Here is a 6,230-nt window from a genome sequence, read left to right on the forward strand (position 1 = left end):
TGTAATAAATTCCCTTGTTGTTCTATTAATATCTGTTCTGTTAAGCCTTAAGGAGTTCCCTCAAAAATTTCTCCAGTAGCCATGCTACGGTTACAAAGGAAAATGTTTCGTCATCGGAACTAAGTCAACCTGTAAGGTTTATAGGCAACATTTAAAATTCAGACACAAAGTTTGAACAACAACAAATACTAAGTGAGAGTTAAATAAAATTTTGGAAACCAAGATGGCCGCCGCGCAAAATTATGATTTTAACAAAATGGGTATCGTATCCGAGGTTCTCGAGGGTGCAGAGAAGGAATTTGGGATCATTTTTGAAATCCCAGATGGCCGCTGCGCAAAATTATGATTTCAACAATATGGGTATCGTATCCGAGGTTCTCGAGGGTGCAGAGAAAGAATTTGGGATCATTTTCGAAATCCAAGATGGCCGCCGCGCAAAATTATAATTTCAACAATATGGGTATCGTATCCGAGGTTCTCGAGGGTGCAGAGAACGAATTTGGGATCATTTTTGAAATCCAAGATGGCCGCCGCGCAAAATTAAGATTTCATCATTATGGGTATCGTATCCGAGGTTCTCGAGGGTGTAGAGAACGAATTTGGTATCATTTTTGGAAACCAAGATGGCCGAGGCGCAATATTATGATTTCAACAATATGGGTGTCATAATTGAGGTTCTTGAGGGTGCAGAGAATGAATTTGGGATCTATTTTTAAATCCAAGATGGCCGCCGCACAAAATTATGATTTCATCAATATGGGTATCATATCCGAGGTTCTCGAGGGTGCAGAGAACGAATTTGGGATCATTTTTTAAATCCAAGATGGCCGCCGCACAAAGTTATGATTTCATCAATATGGGTATCGTATCCGAGGTTCTCGAGGGTGCATAGAACGAATTTGAAATCATTTTTAAAATCCAAGATGGCTGCCGCACAAAAGTATGATTTCATCAATATGGGTATCGTATCCGAGGTTCTCGAGGGTTTAGAGAATGAATTTGGGATCTATTTTTAAATCCAAGATGGCCGCCGCACAAAATTGAGATTTCATCACTAAAGGTATCGTATCCGAGGTTCTCGAGGGTACAGGGATTGAATTTGGGATCATTTTTGAAATCCCAGATGGCCGCTGCGCAAAATTATGATTTCAACAATATGGGTATCGTATCCGAGGTTCTCGAGGGTGCAGAGAAAGAATTTGGGATCATTTTCGAAATCCAAGATGGCCGCCGCGCAAAATTATAATTTCAACAATATGGTTATCGTATCCGAGGTTCTCGAGGGTGCAGAGAACGAATTTGGGATCATTTTTGAAATCCAAGATGGCCGCCGCGCAAAATTAAGATTTCATCATTATGGGTATCGTATCCGAGGTTCTCGAGGGTGTAGAGAACGAATTTGGTATCATTTTTGGAAACCAAGATGGCCGAGGCGCAATATTATGATTTCAACAATATGGGTGTCATAATTGAGGTTCTTGAGGGTGCAGAGAATGAATTTGGGATCTATTTTTAAATCCAAGATGGCCGCCGCACAAAATTATGATTTCATCAATATGGGTATCATATCCGAGGTTCTCGAGGGTGCAGAGAACGAATTTGGGATCATTTTTTAAATCCAAGATGGCCGCCGCACAAAGTTATGATTTCATCAATATGGGTATCGTATCCGAGGTTCTCGAGGGTGCATAGAACGAATTTGAAATCATTTTTAAAATCCAAGATGGCCGCCGCACAAAAGTATGATTTCATCAATATGGGTATCGTATCCGAGGTTCTCGAGGGTTTAGAGAATAATTTTGCGCAGCGGCCATCTTTGATTTCCAATCGATCCCAAATTCGTTCTCCGCATCCTCGAGAACCTCGGATTCTAAATCCAAATTGTTGAAATCATAATTTTGCGCGGCGGCCATCTTGGATTTCATAAAAAACCTGCACGATACAAGGCTAGTAGGGAAGATGTTCTACTTAAGAGCGGCCGTGCGCTTAACCTGCACGATACAAGGCTAGTAGGGAAGCCCGAGAGTAAGAAATACTCTCCCTCAATCGTTGTCAATCGCTCTCTCCCTTGAACAAAAACCTCCTCCTCTTCTTGAATAAAAACTTCTCAAATTTCCGTGACGCTCTATTCCGTTTCATTTGTAAAAAAAATTATCCTTATGCGCCTAAAGAAGTTTTACTTCAACATGCATAAAAATATCACAGCATTTCGTACTCTTGCACAACTATAACTTTTATAATATATTACGTGGTCCTTCCGGGGTGGGGTCGTTGACCCGTATCGCTTGGCTAGTGTCTCAGCCATGCCCGCGTCGAACGTATATCTAACGCTATAGATATATACGTTCGAGCACTTTTTGCCTAAAGTGTTGGGAAAACCTCGCCTTAAAATCATTGCTGCATTGCAAAATTAAGTTAATCTAGACAAATTTAGACAAATTATTAGTTAGTGTAGTTAAGATTCACTTAAAATCTAAAAATACAATTAACAAAACCATTAAAACTTCTAAAACACTAAACATAACAATAGAGATAATATGAGGTAAAAAGTATAAAAAAAACTTGCGTATTTTTATGCAATCTAATTAATAAATCTAATTCTAGTAACGAAAGAAAGAAGAATGAAAGAAGTAATAAATAAAAACACAAGCCAATAAATAAACATACAAACTTTCCCCTTTATAATATGAGTGTGATTTTTGATTAAAAACTTAAAAAACCTTCGACTGAATAGATCTTGATCGGAAAATAGGGTCAGACTGACGAAAGTAAAACTAATAGCAACCCTCTTTTTCGTCTGGGATTAAAAAAATACCTAACTCCTACTTCACTGATGTCATTGTCCAAATCGGGTTCTTTATTCAAAATACGCAGCTGAATCTGAAATTGTGTTTACATTGTTGCTTATTGACCAATAATATCTTAAAAAACTAGAGTAAACGCAGATATGTATAGACATAGCAGTCGAAGGTTATTACGGTGTCATTTGTGGCATGTGCTATATTTCGACTTTGATTTTGTATAAGGTGCATTGTCTATATGTATAAAACGTCATTGATGTTTAACTAAGGATATTGTATTAAATATATCGTTGTCTTGTACCTATAGTACAGGCAATGCCTAGCTTTGGGGCAAGATAATTTGTGTAAAAGTGTGTCAATATTATGACTATATGATTGTTCATTGAGTTTTCTCATTTTGGCGCCAATACATTGTACAATATTTTGCGATATTAAAATGGAGTGGAGTGAGAAATAGAACCGAATCGCTGTGATTGCATTACACGAAGTATGTATGGAGCCAAATGCAGGTTTTACACCTCTCCATACGCTTGATTTTAATAAAATGTTTATTTACAGGGCTATTAATACGTACAATGAGACCTCCTCTGTCTGAAAAACGTGGTCAAAGCAGTAAGGGAAAGAATTCGAAGAAAAACTGTCCGAAAGCAAATGATTTCATCTCAGGAGATGAAAATAGCACCTAGAACCATGTCGCGTATTTAAAAAAAATACATAGGTCTTGCAGAGAGACATACTGGTCATTTCTTAACTGATAATTTAAAAAAGAATAGGGTGGTAAAATCGAAACAAATACTGAAGCGGTACGCAAAGGGAGGTCAAAGAACAATTTTGGTTTCGGATGAGAATTTTTTTCCTATTGAACAACATTTTAAGAAACAAAATGACCGTATTTATGCTCAAACCCTTAAGGGAGCTTCTCAAATTAGTCGACAGAGTGCAACGTGGGCAATATCAGATTTCAGTGATGGTTTGGTGGAGTATCAAAACATCGGCACAAGTGTATCAAGATAACATACTTGAAAAGGTAGTGAAGCCCCTTAACAACACCATGTTCAATAACCAAGAATGGTCCTTCCAGCAAGTCTCGGCGCCGGGTCATAAAGCTCGGTCTATGCAGTCTTGGTTCAAAACGAACCTTTCGGACTTCATCAGAGCTGTATACTGGCCGTCGTCTAGTGCTGATCTTAATCCGCTGGATAATGAATGATGGTGCGTTTTAGACAGAGTAGTGCTTTATCTAAACGCCATGATAATTTGGAGTGCCTATAAAAATCCGTACGATTGGCAGTGAAGAATTTTCCCATGGAAAGAGTGCGTGCTTCTATTGATAACAGGCCTCAACGCTTAAGGCGAAGAGTGAGGAGAAAACACGCAAACTAGGTGATTTTAGGCAAGTTTTATGGTGAAAATATAGCATTTGGAGCTATGAACACTAATTTATCTTGTTAGACATACCCTTAAGTCTAATTTTTAAGTTGCCAATACTTGCTGTTGGTTATAGTTAATACTCCAGAGTTATTTTTAGAAACCATTTTTATTTACAATTTAACACGCTGTTTCTCGGTATGACGCATTTGTTTAGTACGAAACCCGGATGGGTTATTCTTATAGCTTGTACTTCTACTATGTAAGTCCTTAAGCGCTTACAGCTTCCTTAAAGGCCGGCAACGCTCCTGTGATTCCTCTGGTGTTGCAAGAGATTGTAGGATATCACTTAACAACAGGTGACCCGTACGCTCGTTTGTCCTCCTATTCCATAAAATAAAAGTCAATTTATTAGGATAAGAAATCAATAACAAGGATTATAAGCATATAACTGTTTGCACCTTACGTTTTGGCGTAAGTAAAGTAAGAAAGTATTCGCTCGCAAAATATAATCAGACGTTACATTTTTCATACCTGTCATCATTCACATACTTCAATCAGCGTGATGGTGATATAATTACCTCTCACATTGCTGTATCAGGCAGTGGTATACTATTGATTCTGTTTTCGTATAAAAAATAATACGACTGGGCGGAAACTTAGAAAATCAGTGAAGTTGTCGAGAAAACGTAAATCTGTCCTTGCAAACGATGTAAAAAGAAGACTCAAGAGATGCGTGATAGCATTGAGTAAGTACATAAGTACCTATTTTTATTAACCAAATATACATAGTAACAAATATTCCCGAGTCTAATGTAGGTAACTATTATACATTGCAGCGTAGAAAGGAAAGTTCGAATTTGACGTCAAAAAATACTTGAGATCTGATATTGGCATAGTTATAGGTACGTATAGCTCTACTTACACAAGTAGTATGACCATGAGTTCTAATGCTTACTATAAATATGTTTTATTTCAATGAAATAATTATGTTTTTTATGGGTATACCAAATAACATAGATTCTCGAAGACGATGCAGAGACGTGGTGAGTATTTATACAATCTAAACATTTGTCAGCATTATTTAAACAGTCAGGATTAGAAAAAAAAATACGGGTTTTTACTTTAGTTTTTACTTCTGTAAAAACTTTAATATAAACGGTGTGCATTTTTGAACATTTTTGAATGGGAATAATATCGCACGAATTGCTATAAAATTAAAAATGCTAAATAATTATCAGTTTAAAAGTACTAGCATTTATGTGGTTAAATACAATATTCATCTATTGCGCATTCGTCCACAAAAATGACAATATATTATTAGTTAGGTACATAAAAGATTTAACACTTCGGAATTATTAAACTATTTAACATTAAAAAGTTTATCACTCAGAAAGATTAACTTTCATCCATTTTTTTTAATGGAAAAAAAGGTGGACAAACGAGCGCACGGGTCACCTGGTGCTAAGTGATCATCGCCGCCCACTTTCTCTTGCAATACCAGAAGAATCGCAGGAGCGTTGCCGGCCTTTAAAGAAGGTGTACGCGCTTTTTTTGAAGATACTCATGTCATTTCGTCCCGGAAACGCCGCACAAGGTAGTTCATTCCACAGCTTCGTAGTACGTGGAAAAAAGCTCCTTGAAAACCGCACTGTGGAGGACCGCCACACATGGGGGTGGGGATGATATCCTAACTTATAGCGTGTCGTGCGAAGGTGGAATTCGGCGGCAGGAATCAGGTGAAACAGCTTTCGGAACACTCCCCGTGATGAATGCGGTAGAAGACATACAATGAAGCGATGTCTCTACGCATCGCTAAGTGATCCGGCCGTTCACAGAGCACTAGGTCCCCGACAGTTCGAGCTGCTCTGCGTTGCACGCGGTCAAATGGATTGAGCTGATACTGTCGTGCGCCAGACCAGAGATGACAGCATTACTCCATATGTGGCCGGACCTACGCTTTGTACAGCGCTAGAATGTGGGCCGGCGTGAAGTATTGCCATGCTCTATCTATGACGCCCAGTTTCTATGGAGCTAATTCGTGGCCGCGGAATTGGCAAT

This window comes from Leptidea sinapis, chromosome 4 (genome assembly GCF_905404315.1).
Source record: "Leptidea sinapis chromosome 4, ilLepSina1.1, whole genome shotgun sequence".
Classification (NCBI taxonomy): domain Eukaryota; kingdom Metazoa; phylum Arthropoda; class Insecta; order Lepidoptera; family Pieridae; genus Leptidea; species Leptidea sinapis.